At 43.1% G+C, this 17,889-nt stretch overlaps 1 protein-coding gene across 3 annotated transcripts in view; it reads right to left on the reverse strand.

Annotated features, from left to right (window-relative positions):
• GNG7 (G protein subunit gamma 7) overlaps positions 1 to 16,493 on the reverse strand; it is a 129,768-nt gene extending 113,275 nt beyond the window's left edge. Inside the window, exon 1 of one of the 3 annotated variants that reach the window (XM_044998454.1) lies at positions 16,381 to 16,493. The gene's annotated coding sequence lies outside the window, so the exon portion shown is untranslated. Of the gene's footprint in view, positions 1 to 16,290 lie in introns of all 3 variants that reach the window. The other 2 variants (XM_044998452.1, XM_044998455.1) reach the window with 2 other exon arrangements.
• Positions 16,494 to 17,889: the final 1,396 nt, after the last annotated feature.

Here is a 17,889-nt window from a genome sequence, read left to right on the forward strand (position 1 = left end):
TAATCACATAAACTGGCAAATAAAACTGGAATTAAGTTCATAATCCCCATAAAAATTAGGAGCAATAGCTGCCACTGGCAAAAAACCTGGGACTTCTCTAGCATTTGAAAGCTTTTCCTTCCTTAAATTAGATCTGTTTACAATGTCAGATTACAGACAAAGTAAACTAATATTTATAAAGCAGCTTAGCAATGGATCTTGGTAAATCTAATTTTGCAAATAAACATCTTTTTATGAACATGAAGCTTAATTGGTGGATACTGGTGGCAAGGACAAGAGATGGGCCATAAATTCACAAGCAGTTTTCTTCTATTTATAAATAAGGTTTTTCTGGCAAAGTTATCTGTTAAGAAAATACACTGACAGCTCACAGAAAACCCTGAAAAGAGTAGTTAGAAACAAATCTGGTAATGCTACATATTCTGTATTTTTCTTCCATCATTCTTTATGGTACGTATTTCTTCTGTTACAAATCATAAGATTTGGAGACATTAGGGACATTTAAGACATAATGTTTTGTTTGTAAGAAGGTCACCTGCTCCTAGGTTTTTCCTCCTTGTCAGTCATTTCCACAACAATCACCTACAACAGAATGTCACGGACAGTGATCTGACATTACAGAGGAGGAATAAGCATCACAGTGTTGCCAGCCCCTCAAAATACTCTGCTTTTTCTTAAAGGCCCAGCTCATGGAGTTAGGAGATTACATGAAAATATATAATTTCTTTAATGAAAGCAGATATTTATCTTAGCTCACAAGGCTGCACAGAAAATAACTGAAAACGTAAGCCTTAAGGGCTCAAAATATAGACGGAAAATAAAACAAAGCTAAAATGTGTTATATTTAAAATCTCATGATTTAAGCCAGTCTCCCAATTTCTGAATGCTTGACAATAGTGAGAACAGGTAAATTCTCATGAAACATTATTTGCATGTAAATGCCTCCTGAATATTATCCTGAATAAAGGGAGGGATATCTGGCTACAACAAATGTAACACATCGGCCAGTCTTCAGATTATGTAGGAAAATGATAAAGGGTTTCCTTATTTTCCTAATGCAGTGAAAGGTTTATATTGGAACAGCAGTGTAATTATGATTATGCCAACACTTCCACTGCAAACTCTTATGCTTTCAAGCTTGAAAAATAATGGATGTAAAAATGTAAATCAGGCTAAAATTCAGAAAAAGGCAGGGTGAGGAAGGCAGAGAAACCAGAGGGTCAACATTTAAAAGTAATCCAAAACACACAAAAAAGTTGACTAATTTGGATTTCATGTTCATCTTAAAAAAAAAAAAAAGTCAAGTAGTATTTGGATCATTTAATAATATACTTGCATTTTGCTGCTTTGCTGTTTAACACTCCCTCCAACTCCTTTCAAATATATTAGACACACACTGCTACTTACCAGATTTCCTGATAAAATATGATTCTGTATGTAAGAACTTAGACCAAGGGTGGACAAACTTTTTGGCTCGAGGACCGCATCTGGGAATAGAAATTGTACGGTGAGCCATGAATGCTCACAAAATTGGGGTTGTGCGCTTTGGTTGGGGGTGCAGGCTCCAGGGTGGGGCCAGAAATGAGGAGTTCAGGATGCGGGAGGGGGCTCTGGGCTGGGACGGGAAGGTAGGGTGCAGGGCAGGGCTCCAGGTGGGGGTGCGGGCTCTGGGGTAGGGCTGGGGGATGAGGGCCTTGGGGTGCAAGAGGGTGCTCCGGGCTGAGACCGAGGGGTTTGGAGGGCAGAAGGAGTGGGGGATCAGGACTGCGGCAGGGGATTGGGGCATGAGGGGAGGCTCAGGGATGCAGGCTCCGGGCAGCGCTTACCTCAAGCGGCTCCTGGAAGCAGCGGCATGTCCCTTCTCTAGCTCCTATGCGGAGGCACGGCCAGGCAGCTCTGCACTCTGCCCCGTCTGCAGGCACCGCCCCTGCAGCTCCCATTGGCCGTGATTCCGGGCCAAAGGGAGCTGTGGGGGCAGCACTTGGGACAGAGGCAGTGTGCAGAGTAGAGCTCCCTGGCTGCCCCTATGCATTGGAGTTGTAGGGGGGGCACTGCTTCCGGGAGCTGCATGGAGTGGTCCCCACCCTGCTCCCTGGCTGGAGCGCCAGAGCGGGGCAAGCCCCAGACTCCGCTCCCTAGCAGGAGCTCAAGGGCCAGATTAAAATGGCTTGTGGGCCGTAGTTTGTCCACCCCTGATTTACACCCTGCTCCTCAGAGTTAACCCAACCCACTCTCAATCCCACAAATCTGAGCAGGCAAAAAGCTTGCAGCTCTGAGGCCTTATTTACATAGAGGACAATAGCTAAGAGGACCCTGTGGTGCAACACTTAAATACTGTGACAGACCCAGGCCAGTGGGGTACAGGAGTCTGGTAGAGGGCAAATATACTGGTCACTGGAGGAGTAGTTTTCTGTTCCCTGAGTGACCAGAGCAGGGGCTGCACTAGAGTAATCAGGAACCTGCTAGAACCAATTCAGGCAGACAGGCTGATTAGATCACCTGCAGCCAATCAAGGCAGGCTAATCAGGGCACCTGGGTTTAAAAAGGGAGCTCACTCCAGTCAGGTGGAGGCACGTGGCACAGGAAAGGAAGTGCATGTGAGGAGCTGGGAGCAAGAGGCACAAGGAGCCAGAGGAGAGGGCGTGCTGCTGGAGGACTGAGGAGTACAAGCATTATCAGACACCAGGAGGAAGGTCCTGTGGTGAGGATAAAGAAGGTGTTTGGAGCAGGCCATGGGGAAGTAGCCCAGGGAGTTGTAGCTGTCATGCAGCTGTTACAGGAGGCACTATAGACAGCTGCAATCCACAGGGCCCTGGGCTGGAACCCGGAGTAGAGGGTGGGCCTGGGTTCCCCCCCAAACCTCCCAACTCCTGCTCAGACACAGGAGGAGTTGACTCAGACTGTGGGGAAGATCACTGAGGTGAGCAAATCTGCCAATAAGCGCAGGACCCACCAAGGTAGAGGAGGAACTTTGTCACAATACATAAAGTTACCTAAAACAGTAAGTTCACATGAAAAGCCAGAATTCCAGTAGAGATTCTCTGCCTTCTCACATACATCTTGTAGCTTTTGTTTCTGTAGTTAGTGTATATAAGTAACTAAAACTTGGTATGGATATTTTGAGCCAAAAGTTCTTAAGAAACTGTAGTAATCAGAATCTACATGGTTAAAATTTAGAAAGGCACTGAATTTTAATACTTTTGTCAGTCGCAGCCTTACCGATTCAGCTGAAACCACACCCTCATATCATGCTATTGTGCCAGTGTCAACTTCAACTTTGAATTTCCTATAGCTGTTGGCTTTTTGGTAAGCTTAACAAAATTTCCGGTCCTCCAAATTTTTTTCAGATTGTGTCTTCCTGGTCATTGTGGAGATATTTTAATCTTTCTACTGCTAGCACAATTTCCATCTGAAAACATTAGAATGTTTGGTAATAAGCACTTCCTTTAATACTATTAATCACGGAACTGCAAGGAATGGTTTGAGCTGCAAAGAGATCATATTTCACCTGCAAAGTAACAGCATATACAGTATTATCCAAACAATCTCTCCCAGCTGTTATTTACTAAAGAGAGTAGGAAGTGGTTACTCTCAAGCTACAGCTAAACCTCTGCAACTTTTTACGAGAGACTAGAGAGCAGAGTAACTTGGCATCTTATAGCAGCAATATGCAACCTAAGAGCAACTAGTCTCTTAGGATATTTATTAGTTGATACACCTGTTTCTAGATCAGTGAGATTCTAAAAAAATGAAGTTACTGGTACTATGGCCCTGATACGGCGTAAACTACTCCCACAATACAGCACATTCCTGGCCTATAACAATTGTTACTATTCCAAGTCCTGGGCCCCTCCACCGGAACCTGACAAAGTTGTACCGAAGTTGTGCAATATATTCAGATGTCCACTAGGACAAAACCACCAAAACACAAACCCATTTCCCCAGCAGTGAAAGACTGATGTGCTTACCTAAGGCAACACCAAGCCTTCCTAGTTCAAAGGAAAATAGTAGAAAATTTGTGGCTATCCACCCTATCTTAAAATAAACCCTTAAGTGTTTAATACCAAAATGAGTGCCAGTTCCAAAACAAAAAGAATGGGAGAGGCACATGAAACTATTTGCCAGTAATGTAAATCATGGTCTTTTATTTCACATACTGAAATGTAAGAAAATACTATTGGCTATCAGGTGCTTCAAAAGGCATAGGTCTAATCAGTCTGTTTGACCTATACCCAAAAATATTCATAAGCATAGGATGTTTAACCAAATGGACTATGGAAGCATCAATATGATTCAACAGAGAGTTGTGCAGGGAGGACGGGGGAGGAGATCAAATGTTCGCAAACGATTTTCTGATTAAATCCAGAACTTGTACAGCAGAACCTCAGAGTTACGAACACCTCAGGAACGGAGGTTGCTCGTAACTGAAATTTTCAGTTTGTAACACTGAACAAAACATTATGGTTGTTCTTTCAAAAGTTTATAACTGAACACTGACTTAGTACAGCTTTGAAACTTTACTATGCAGAAGAAAAATGCTCCTTTCCATTAATTTTTTAGTAGTTTACATTTAACACAGTACTATATTTTATATGTGCTTTTTCCCCTCTCATCTCTGCTGCTGCCTAATTGTGTACTTCCAATTTCAAATGAGGTGTGGGGTTGACTGGTCAGTTAGTAACTCTGGTGTTCATAACTCTAGTGTAACTCCAAGGTCATTAGAAATCTGAATCACTTGTGATAGTTTGGGGTAAAATTTTCAAAAGCACTCAAGTGACTTATGAGCTTTTTGAAAAGTTTAACCTAGATCCATCCCTATAAAGAAAGGCAGAGCATGTTGTGATAAGACAACAGATGTTAGATACCTAATTAGCACCTAGTCCAAAGTGCACATCTTTTTGGTCGGGCACAGAAGACAGTTGCTTATTTACATTCATTCTTGGCAACTACAGACACCACAATTAAATAAGGGTCCTCTTCTCTTCCCAATCATAGATTTGTTTAGGGCCCATAATGAAAAGAACCTGTAAATCCTGTTGTAATGAGCTCTTGAAGATGAAGGGTTCTACCAAATCACTTACGACACCACAACAAAGGCTGAAGTTTTCCAAAGCAATTTGCTGCTTCTGTACATGTGCAGCTCATAGTGGCCCCAAGGGTTTGCAGACTGCACCCTACAGCTGCTCGTGATCCAAGTTCCACCACACTGTTAGCCAGAAAGGTGGGTTCTTCAGCATATAGTTTCAGATTCAGGAAGACTGTAGCCTCCACTGTGTGTGTAATGAATTCTGCCTAGCCAAATTTATATTCTAGTCCAGGGGTCGGCAACCTTTCAGAAGTGGTGTGCCGAGTCTTCATTTATTCACTCTAATTTAAGATTTTGCATGCCAGTAATACATTTTAACATTTTTAGAAGGTCTCTTTCTATAAGTCTATATACAACAATAGTTTAGTTATATATTATAAAGTAAAACAAGGCTTTTAAAGTGTTTAAGCAGCTTCATTTAAAATTAAATTAAAATGCAGAACTCCCCAGACTGGTGGCCAGGACCCGGGCAGCGTGAGTGCCATTGAAAGTCAGCTTGCGTGCCGCCTTCGGCACACATGCCATAGGTTGCCTACACCTGGTCTAGTCGGATGGTCTTCCTTGGAAATTTGAATGTAGGGTATCCAAGGAAAAAGAATTTGGTTTGATCTTCACTTTGTTTACTGAAACCCCAGAATTCCCTTTTTTCTCAGTATCTAGTCTTGTCTACTAGATTTAAAAACAGAAGAAAAGTCAAAATACATGGTCTTGAATCTGAACTAACAAAGTGAAAATTCAGTCAGAGCAGCCCAACTCTGAAAGAGGTCCAGAAGAAATCAGAACCACCTAATAAGGTCAAGGAAAGGAAAAAAAAAAAAAACTCGGCATATAAAATTGCTTAGTACCTAAAGGAAGCTCTTTCAAAGCTGAATTATGTCTCTAATTTCAGATTGTTATAGTACAAAAAAAAATACAAACTTGCCAGTTTTAGAAAGCTCTGGGGTAAAAGGCAAAATAAACCAGAATACACAAAAGACGCTGTTCTACCTCAAGGGTGTCAAGAGAAAGGAAACACTATGTTGCAGTAAGATCTGGAATCCTAATTTTGTCCAAACAAACAAAGTAAATACATAATTAAAACCTGTTTCATCATAAGAGGAAGAGAAGCAATCAGCAACATTTATCATCTAGCCCATAAAGGTTAAAAAAAGATTAAAAAAACAACCAAACTTTAAAAAATAATTCCCCAGGTCCTCTCCCCAATCACACCCCCATCTCCCCCAAAAACCCTAAATCATAAAATTAAGCATCTACATGATGTACTTACCTATATGTGACAAGGGAACAGCTTTCCATTAAAGCAACGATACACGTGACTAACCACTTCCCTGCTTAGAAAGGGTTTGCAACACAGACAAAAGGCTGCGTTCATCAACCCTAGAATGTCTCCTTCCAAAAGACAGGAGGGAGTATAGTCTATCAGGGACAACACACTGTGTTCATGAAGGAAAGGAAACCCTTGGGTATTTATTGCAGTCCTTCTGGCTGGACTGGTGTTTTCTGTTCCCTTTGACAAAAGTAAAGCTTTAATGCTCCTTTTTGTTCCTTAACTCAAAGAAAATATTTCTGTGCTCACACCCTTACCTAATATATACATGAAAATTAAGTAATCTACCAAAAAGGGTTCTTCTCACCCACTGTGCATGTCTTTGCCATGAATTAAAAGAATAAATAAGTCCAGTTACTATTTCACCAGCAGCTATCAACAGAATTGCCTTCCCCGGAAAAATACAGGAATTACAGGACCTTTTGTACTTCTTCAGCTAGTGCAACAGTGCACTTCTTTAAACATATCATCTGCTTTTAATACATACCCTTGCTGCAGAGAACCATTAGTTCATTTTCATGTACGGTTAGATCCAAGCCCCACCCTCCAAGACTTAGTTAAAAATCCAGTTATGTGGTGGATTTTGGTTATGATAAATGGCAATTAAGTGGAGAGCCCTGGTTTCAGCACAATTAGTGCCATAAAGTGCATTCTCGGAACCTGCCAGCTGCCTGACTTCCCAAACTAAATGGCAGTATCCTGCAAAGAATGCAACAATACATGTCCTTAGAAATACATGAGACACTCTAGACCCTCCAAACTAATGGCATGGGGGCGAAAAGAAGACAAACATTCTGCTGAAAGCATTGTGACTGCTCCAGACTAAGGCTGTGGCTACACTTAGCACTTCAAAGCGCTGCCGCTAAGTGTAGTCAAATGTAGTCAAAGCGCCAGCGCTGGGAGAGAGCTCTCCCAGCGCTGTCCGTACTCCACCTCCCTGTGGGGAATAACGGACAGCGCTGGGAGCCGTGCTCCCAGCGCTGGGGCTTTGACCACACTGGCGCTTTGCAGCGCTGCAATTTGCAGCGCTGGAGAGGGTGTGTTTTCACACCCTGCTGCAGCGCTGCAAATTTGTAAGTGTAGCCAAGCCCTAACAGGTTTTAGAGATTAAGCAATGGAGAGAGAGAGAGGCACCTGTCTTTGCAAAATAGCAGGTTATAGAAACCGCTTGCACAAAGTGTTAAAAACAGTGCAACAGATTTGTAAACTGGAAGAATGTGGAAAAAGCCAGAAGCCAACTGTCACTTAAGGTTTTCTTTCCTTTGGTTGCGTTTTTGTGTTCCAGGTCTGTCCAGGCTCCAACTTAATGTTTGACAGAAACTATCTGAAATCAGAGCCAGCGGCTTTCCTATCATAAAAAGAGACAGTATCAAGATTTTAAAAACTGTGAAGAAAGGGAGTAATTTAGACTTGAGTTACCACAGATACCCTAGACCAGAGGTTCTCAAACTGGGGGTCAAGACCCCTCAGGGGGTCACAAAGTTATTATATGGGGGGTCGTGAGCTGTCGGCCTCCACCCTAAACCTCACTTTGCCTCCAGCATTTATAATGGTGTTAAATATACAAAAGTGTTTTTAGTTTATAAGGCGGGTCGCACTCAGAGGCTTGCTATGTAAAAGGGGTCACCAGTACAAACGTTTGAGAACCACTGACCTAGACAAAATATAACTAAGATTTTTAAGCATATAAACCCAACACATTAGATTATTGCAATTAAACTATTTTAAATCCAGAAATTTAGAATTAAGTTAACCGTAGTTCAGATCCTGAATCATCACACCCTGTTCACAGCACAGTGACAGATTTCTTTACCCTCACTACACTTCTTTTTCATGTTCAACATCCATTCTTCCTACTCAGCCTCCAATAACTTCTACATTACACAAGACAGATTTAGGCCTAGTCCACGTTACACAGGCTTTGCCAGTATAGCTAATCAGCATGGCTATCAGCAGAGGCTGGTAGTGTAGACACAGCATATGCTGATACAAGGAGTTTCTGCCATTACAGTAACACCACCTTCCCATACATATTAGTTATGCCAACAGAAGTTCTGTCAACATAGCTGCTTTTACAACTGGGGGGTTTTCAGAAATACCTTTGTCAGCTGGGGGTATGGTTTTTTCACACCCTTGACCAATAGCTATACCTATAATCTTTGTAGCATAAACCTGGCCTTAAACAGGATGCCAGAGAAGCTTCTGTCTGCATAGTTTACAGTATATGATTTCTATGCTCATTTCATCACGATTTCGAGGGCTACTTCTGTCCTTGTCTGTTAGCAACAATTTAAGCAAGTTATAAGAAACTTCAACAAAATCAAATTCACAGAGTCCCAAAACCATGTGAATGAAATGAGATTCCAAACTATTGGACTTATTTTCGGTTGTGGTCTCAATTTGCTACAGCTTTCCTTCCACACTTGACTCCATCGTCTTTCCTATTCCTTTTAGGCTAGCCCTCTCAAACATTATTCCTTTGGTTCAGCATGTTCTTCTGATCCCTACTTGCTTTTTGCCGCCACTTCATTTAAATAAAAAAAGAAGAAGAATATTTATAGAACACTTGTTTCCCCATTTCCAAGCAACATGGCTTTACTTCTCCTCAAGCAAAAAACATCCCCAGTGCCAAAAAATTTATTCCACTTTTATTTCCTAGATCTAACAGGTACTATACAATGGTTCTTTTTTTATATATACTGCCTGCTGAAAACATGCCTTTTGTTTCAAGAGTTAAAAGCCAATATTTTATAACAATAGGAAGCTATGGGTCAAAATTAACAGCATAACTCCACATATGATTCAATGATTGGAATGACAACAATGTTTAATCTGGATTAGCTGGCAATTAAATCAGTCTGATTGTATTAGCCCAACACAACTTTCTGTAGAATGCCCCCACGGGGCTCAGTGTACTCATAGGAAAAATGATTTGCCAACATTTTGTTCTAGATACACTATGAACTTCCTATTGTGATGAGGCTGGAGGAAAGGAGCGGTGATCCTCTTGAAAGATTGATCCTACATCCACCTATCAGCCTCTTCAATGGAATAAATGTTTCCATTTAATGGAGTAGACAATTGCCCTTAAACATCCAAGCAATACTGCCTGCTTGAGTGGTTGATACCACAAAAGCAAAATGTTGCCTTCTAAATGTAACAATGACAATACTATCAGAGAAGTGATTGCATTCATTAACCTTAAGTAAGGATTTTTTATAAATGTCTACATTTAAATTCTGTAACTATTTGCCCTCAGAACTGTTTTTAAAACAAACAATTACATAGTAATCTTAAAGTTAACAGAATTTGTGTTTGGAAATGTTCAAGTGGTGTACCACAGCTAGTCTCACAGCTCTCCTTTTCAGTAATCCACTAACAGTCATGACCTACAGAGCAAAAACATCATTCTGTTGCCAGCAAAAACAGAAATTTCACCACCAGCACAGTGCAGGGATCATATCACATCACCCACCAAACTAGGAAGAAAAAAAACTACTTTCTGTAAAAGCAATTGCTGAATGACATCTGAAGAGAAACATTTGCCTGATTTTAGAGGAAAGGGTTAAAACACATGCTCGGGGGAGACAAGAACAGAAAACACCCAAGGACTAAATTGTAAGAGCAAAGCAAGCAGAAATGGACAAAAATCCTGCCGGGCTTTGTGGGGAGAAAAACAAAACATCAATCTCAACTCTTCTATATGTTTAAAAATAGACCTTAAGCCCTCTGAATGGGATAAGATGAAAACCATTTGAAGAACTTTAACAGAACGCTCATTTCTCATGCTGATTGTTCCAGGAGGACTAATGGAAAGGAGAGGAGTGACTACAGCGACTGGAGCAGGACTGGGCAAGGTATCGAGTATGATGAACAACATCCTGCAACTGTCATAGGCCCTGTATTCATGACACTAGCTTCAGGACCGAAAATGAAGGAAATCCTGCTTGCACTAAGACTTCTGGTTCAGTTACTGTCATATTCACACTAAAAGGGGTGGGTTATTTTCGAAGAGTACACACACAAATCCATTTTCAACCTTTTTCCTCCTACTATAGGAATGACAAAGTAGAACAGTACATAGAAGCAGCAAAGAATCCTGTGGCAACTTATAGACTAGCAGACGTTTTGCAGCATGAGCTTTCGTGGGTGAATACCCACTTCTTCGGATGCAAGTAGTGGAAATTTCCAGGGGCAGGTTTATATAGGCAAGCAAGAAGCAAGCTAGAGATAACGAGGTTAGTTCAATCAGGGAGGATGAGGCCCTGTTCATCTGCAAATTTGACACCATCAGCTCAGGATTAAACAAAGACTGTGAATGGCTTGCCAACTACAGAACCAGTTTCTCCTCCCTTGGTTTTCACTCAACTTCTAGAACAGTACATAGGTGACTCAAGAGTTCTCAGATTTTACACTTAATATTTTAAACAAAAGTAATTTCCAAGTACACGTCTGAAAAGCTTAAGATTTTGCAAAACAATATATAACAGGACAGGTCAGAATAAGGCAGAGGCACTTGTGTCTGCTGGAGTGGGTGGGGGAAGGGCAAATTATGTGACAGCATCTGCCTTAACTAAGTTTCCTGGTTTGTGTCTCAACACTAACAGTTTGCCTGAATTTCCTCTTTTTTTGTAAACAGTAGTTTTAAAAAGCTGTTCATAGAAAGTATTTAGAACAAGTTTAGTCCAAAGATAGTAATGAGCTATTGGAGCTATTTCAGTCAAACACATATTTAAGATCCGTGACATACATGTAGCCCAATTCAGGGGGAAAAAAATCTGGTTTCCATGTTAACACACAAACACACTCCACACACGCTTTAAAAATTGCTTCCACTCTGCACAAGACATTTGTATTGAAGAAGGCCAACAGGCATTTCTAAGATTTCTATTTACTGAAATAAATCAGTGTAGTGAATATTCAACATTTTCAAAATTAAGCAGATTTTCTCTTGATTTTCCTGACCATTTGGAGTCTCCTCTCGACTTAAAATAATTTTGATTCTAGTTGCAAAATACAGGTAATATTTAAAATAAGGCTAAACAAAGACACCCCTTTGTCATGATAATCTATCCCATAATATAAGAAGTTTAAATACTAGAAACCCCAAACACTCATGCATGAAAGAAAGTTGCATAACTGGTGTATATGTTGCATTTTCTTTAAATACATCAAGTTTATCAGTCTATTCTTGCATATTTTGTTAAGCTACTATGATGAGAGATACAAACCCCGCACTGGTCAGGAACAGGTTAATGAGCTGCATGGAGCCCCCACCAGCCCCACTACACCTGCGCTGGTCCTTAGGCATGTAAGAAGGAGTTAAAAGGAGGGAGCACAACTTCCTGACTGGGAAGGAGAGCAGACTGGCAGTCCTCACATTCAGAAAGAAGCCTGGGTGGAGCTGCCTGAAGACTACAGTCTGCCAGTGCCTTCCTGAGGAAGGGTAGGTCAGACAGTTTGATTTGTTACCAGGAACTGGCTGGTAGTCATTAAGCTAAGCCACTGTAGCTGAGGACCACCTAAGAGGAAGGGGGTTGAAAGTTGAACCCACCAGGCCCAAAGATTCTCTTTTTGTTTGTTGGTCTTAGCCTTCTGGGGTACTGAAGTCCCCACATCAAAGCCACATCCATGACCAAAAAGTGTCCTGAAGACTCCATTGGGTAAACAGAGGCAGAGCTGCTGCAGTGCCACAGCTACCTATTTAACTGAACCGAAGCAAACAGAAAGATGGAATGCTCATGTGATAGCAATAAAACCAACAGCACTGTAGGCTAGCCCAGAGTAATTTGGGACAAGTTCTACCATCAGATATGCATATGCAATGCACATGCAACTCCCACTGAAGTCAAAGAAGTTTCATGCATGAATCCAAGGGCAGAATTTGGCCCTTTAAATTTTATCTATGCTGCAAAAGTTTGGGTAATTTTTTTTTAAATAAGCTGAGGATACCAGCATGAAGACGCGTGTTTAAAAATTATGCCCTCTTCAGCTTTGCTGGTGGTTCTCTAACAGGTTTAGTTTATTAACCAGGTGAGACCACAGAGCACTGTGGGAAGGAACATTACTTACATTTTTCTTAAACATCATTCCCTCCCCCTTTTAATATCTTCTGACATTTTGCACATCAAACTAAGAGATCCATAAAGGAGGAGGAGAACATAACACATCACCTTGGCAACGCAGTGTTTACCACCTGTTAGGTCTCTTAACCTATCAGGAGGGTTACAAACCAGTCATACAAGCAATTTTCAAATTCAACACTTTCTGACAAACAAAAGGTCAGGGTACCATCCAAGTTAAAAAATGCATTGTGGCTAAACACATTAGACAAGGCAAATGATAATTTAAACACTTTACACTTCAAATCACTTGTTCGAACAGTAGCCAGTCAAGTCTCAACCCTTTCATCTGTTTTAGAGAGGGGGAAACAGACCTTGTCCAGACAAAGGATTTCAAGCATTCATGGCTAGCCACCACTATAGTTACACTGGTGCAAACCTCTAGCATTCACAGGCAAAACATGGACTGGAGCAAGCTGCAGTTTATAGCTTCTTATCCTAGGGATCCTAGCACCCTGTTTGAAACTCTGTGAGGGATTCACTTTTCATATCACTATATTCTTAGCAGGGGTCTGATAAAATTAAGTCCCCCTATGGCTCTTAAAAAGGAGTTCTCTTCCTACCCCTCTGCTGCGCTAACCCCAAAATACCTCATCTGTTGTGGACTATTTCTCTGTAATTCTTGCAACCACCATTTTTGGGCCATCCTCCCCCAGAGCCTGCCTTTTTCCAAGCAGCAATACAGTGAAACTGTCATGCTTGTTTTTCAGCTTTATTGCTACCCCCAGGGTTCTGAATAGCAGCAGTGAAACTGATCAGTTGTCAATTCTACACAGCACCAGGGTCTGCAAAGTCAGTAAAATAGCACTACAAAGGCCATTTCTTCACAACTGAAAGGACAAGAAGGTTTTTTTTTTTAAATGGCAGCTTAAATTCTCCTTTTCTCCACCCCCTCCCAAACACGTCAGGGAAAACTTCCCACTAGTTACTGGTAAGTGGACAAGTGACTATTTCAAGCCTTGCATAAAGCATAAACTATTCTAATGACAACCAGTTAAGTCGAGGCATTTTGCCAGCGCCAAGGCATATTGCCAGCACCAAGGCTCAACGGACCAGCCACTGTGCTAAGGGGATGTCTTTCGGTATGAGGAATCATGATTCCCCCTATTACTAAAAGTGACATTCAGTTACATGATTTTCACTGTACAAAGTAGTGGGCTATTTTCACCAGCAGTGGGGGGAAAATGGCATTTAATACTTTCTGAAGGCCAGAATGTCTGCTCAAGTTTGAGGAGAACAGTGTCTAGTAGTTAGAGTTTGGGAGCCAGGAGCTAGAACTCCCCAAATTCTCATCAGTTCTGACACTATTTTCCCATAACTTTAGAACTTATCCAGACCCCCATTACAACAGTATCTAAGCACCTCATAATCTTTACTGTATTTATCTTCAGTACCCCTGAGAGATAGTAACATTACCCTATCTCCATTTTACAGATGAGCAACTGTGATGCAGAGAGATTAAATGATTTGCCCAAGGTCACAGAGGAAGTCTGTGTAGGGTAGGGAACTGACCTTGGGTCTCCCAAGTCCCAAGCTAGCACCTAACCACTGCATCATTCTTTCTGCTTGTCTCAGACTAGAACAAGTAATAGTGTGCCTCAGTTTCCCCACCTGTAAAACTCCCTGTATGTTGTGAACATTTAGTTAATGCTTTTAAAATATTTTGAAGACAAAAGTATAAATACTACCTTAATCAGGAAATAAGGAACATTACAAATGGAACATGTGAAGTACATTTAAAAACTGCTTCCTTTGGAAGTTGTAACATGTTACAACACTTGGAAGACCACAAACAAAAAAGTGTTATTCTTGTTTGTTTTAGGCATGAGAGAAGCTTACACACAAAAAGCTGTACTTAAATATTTAGCCAGTGTTATTTTGTGTAATATATTTCATACTGGCCATAAATACAGTTGAAGTAATCTAGGTAACACCGTGACGTCAGACTGTTTGCTTTATGAAGCTGTGCTGACTTAGGCCCCAATCCTACAAAAATATATACCCACATACTTGAAGCCAATGGGACTACACACAGTGCCTAAAGTTAAGAATATGCTTTAAGTCTGCAGAATCAGAGTCTTAGTTCACTGCCATGCTGTTGGAAGGCTAAGGATGTTCTGAAAGCTAAAATGCTTCAAAAGAAAACCAACACAAGAATGGTTACTTGAAGGACCTCGAGTTCTCTTACAGAGTTGGACTCAGATTAAATATCAAGTTACTGCTTCCTGTGGCCTGTGAGGAAGTCAACTCCTCTACTGGTAAAGTCACCAGAGTTGTAGGTATTTAAAAAATGTACTCTGACAAATACATCTATAAACAAATAGGTCTAGGTTGTCAGTTTCACCAAGATCCATCCATCAAGTGCAATTCCACACGATTTTTTTTTAAAAGCTGTACTGACAGGGAATTTAAATTCAAAACAATCACTAATATAAAAAGATACAAAGAACAAAATAAATCTAACACTAGAACATAACCTAATTAGTTATTTTCCTCTTTGTTTCTATTTTAAGATCACATCTGCTAGCAATGGCCTAGTACAAAAGTAAACACTAGGGTTTAGACCCTCCAAGACAGCCTAATGAAACAACTTTGAGGGGAAATCCACTGCCTCCAGAATAAACCATAACACCCCCTCACCCACAAACTCTTCCCTTCCTACCCCCCCCCCCACTCCTCCAGAACACTTGCCAATATTTGGCTTCCCCATTCTATACCACCTCAGCTTGAAATTCAACAAGGAGATGGAGAAAGAATTCCTCTCCCTTGCTCTCTGCAACACCCACATTACCTGCCTAGCCCCTCTCCACCTCAAAAAAAAATGAAAAACCTTGACTACAATTACTCCTACCTAAACTAGCCTGTGACTTACAATCCATCTCACACCCCTCCAAAATACTCCCCAAAAGAACAAGAAAGCTACCTTCAACCAGCCATCAACTCCTTGTCAGTGATATACCCCACCCACATCTAACGGCTCCCCAATACTCCACACTTACTACCTTCCAACCCTCCACTACTCCTCGAATATCCTGACATTTATGTCACACTCTCACACACACACTATAACCATGTATATTTATATGCATGTTACCAGTCCCACATACAACTCATATGACCCCCATGCTCTCCAGCTGTCCCCGATAGCCATATTATATCCCCAAATACCCGCTCCCCAGTTATCTAAAAACGGTCCTATCCAACTCCCCACAGTCCACCATGAATTACCCCATTCCTCTTTATTCCCCTCACTCCACATACCTATTGTCTTATTACCCCAAACTCACCTGTCCACATGCCCCTCATTACCCTCCACTCCCCAACCACAAGCCCCTTTATTCCCCCAGTATCCTCACACCCCCCTATTCCTCCATTCTCCCCATACATACACCCTGTCAGGTACCCCCACTCATTACCCCAGGACTCCCACATCTCCCCTCGCCCCCCTACGTGCCCATCCCCTTTTTACCCCAGGACCCCTTGTTACCCTCTTACCCCCCCAGTGCCCACACATGCCCTGTTACCCCTTAACCCCCCTCCCTGATACCCCTCCTCATCCCCCCCACCGCATCCCCCCGCCCCCACACGCCCGCCCCTCTTCCGGCCCGGCCGGGCCCCGAGGGGGTCCCTGGGGCGGGGGCTCCGCCAGGCCGCGGCCTGCGCCGGGACTTCCCGTCGCTCCCTCCCCGGGCTGGGCGAGAACCCCCACCCCGCCCGCTCGCGCCCGCCCGCCCCGGGGCCCGGCCCCTCCTCACCCTCCGCAGGGCGCGGGGCACCGAGGGGGCGGAGGAGGGGACCCGCCGCCGCGGCCGCCTCAGACACCAAGCTCCGCTGCGCAACCCAACCTGCTGCCGAGCCCCAGCCGGGGACGGGGGCGGGTCCACGGCGTGACTGACAGCACGGGAGGGCCAATCAGCGTCCAGCACCCCAGCCAGGAAGGAGGGGCCCAGCACAGCCGCCGGGTTAGGCTGCAACCGTCTTAGCGGGGCCTCCAAGTAACGGGGAGCAAGGGAGGAGGGGCCGGTAGGCGGGCCATGGAGTGACAAGGGAACTAGCCAATCAGAGCCGAAGCAGCCAAAAGAAGGCGGGGCATTCAAATGAAGTTCATCAATATTGATAAGCAATGTGGTCGCGGGGGGCATGTGATAATTGCACTGGGTTTTTGCTGGGGTTTTATTTAAATGTATTTAAATTAGCCACTGTGCGAGCCCTGTTTCATTCATTGTTAAGTGATAATGCAATTAACATCTGTTGGCTAGCCTGGCTTGAGCTCTGAACCCGGAGCCCCCTCACACATCTGGGGGATCTATTAATCACTGGGGTCGTTTGTCTCATTAGCTCCCCTAGACCTCCCTGAGGGGCCCCACGCCTCTGCAAATCGGGGCCAAGGGCTCGCAAACAGGGCCCCCCAGCGCTGCAGAAATCCACGTAACTGCGTCTACACTGGGGCTTTTGCCGGTATAGACATGTACCTCGCCCACCCCCAGCCACCCCAAACGGACATCAGCCCTCTAGGCGCAGCCCTGGCCCAAAGCATGCTGCCTCCTTAACCATGAGCAAGGCGATCAGGATTGAGCTGTATCAGGCTAGAAATAAATCAATTGGGCCATTAAACAAAAATCCAGCCATTAAAACAAAATCTACATTCACCTTTATTTCATTGTCCATCTCTCATGCTATCTGTGTTCCCAAATCCTTTCCAGAGTGAAACAAGGCATGTAGAGCGCTAATGAGTGACAGCAGAGGGGAAAGAGGTGGAAGGAGAGGGAACACATGCCATCCCAGCTTTGGAGTCAGATGGAGAGTAAAAGAGGTGGAGATACCCAAAAGCTATCCCAGATGTCAGAAGCTGCAGAGGAGGAGGTCCTTGCACCTGCAGTGACAAGATTGTGCAAAAGGAATGCAGGTGCGTTAGTCCATGAACCAATCTTCTCCTTATGGTGCCTGTTCAGGAGAAAACCATCGAGCACTTGACAAGAGTACAAATTAGAAAGTTTAGGTTAATGTAGTGCAGCCCCTTGCTCTCTAGCGTGCTCACTGGTCCCTCTAGTGGTCCCTTTGCTGAGCTCATTCAGAAAGCGCGTTGAACATTTCACTGTGTCCCGGATGGGCACAAAGGGTTTGGAGTCTGGGGTGCGGGCCCTATGCACAGGGGTGAATTTCATCCTCAATAAATAACTGATTTTGAAGTTTACTAATTTATTTGTTGGTCCTAACGCTGTGGATGGCAGACTCCTGCCCCGTGACATCTCCCAGCACAAGAAACCCCCCCCCAGATACCCCCCCCACACACACACACTGGTTCCTGGAGTTAGCAATAAAGCACTGCCACTGAAATCCTTGGCACTAGCATT

This window comes from Mauremys mutica, chromosome 24, assembly GCF_020497125.1.
Source record: "Mauremys mutica isolate MM-2020 ecotype Southern chromosome 24, ASM2049712v1, whole genome shotgun sequence".
NCBI classification, from domain to species: domain Eukaryota; kingdom Metazoa; phylum Chordata; order Testudines; family Geoemydidae; genus Mauremys; species Mauremys mutica.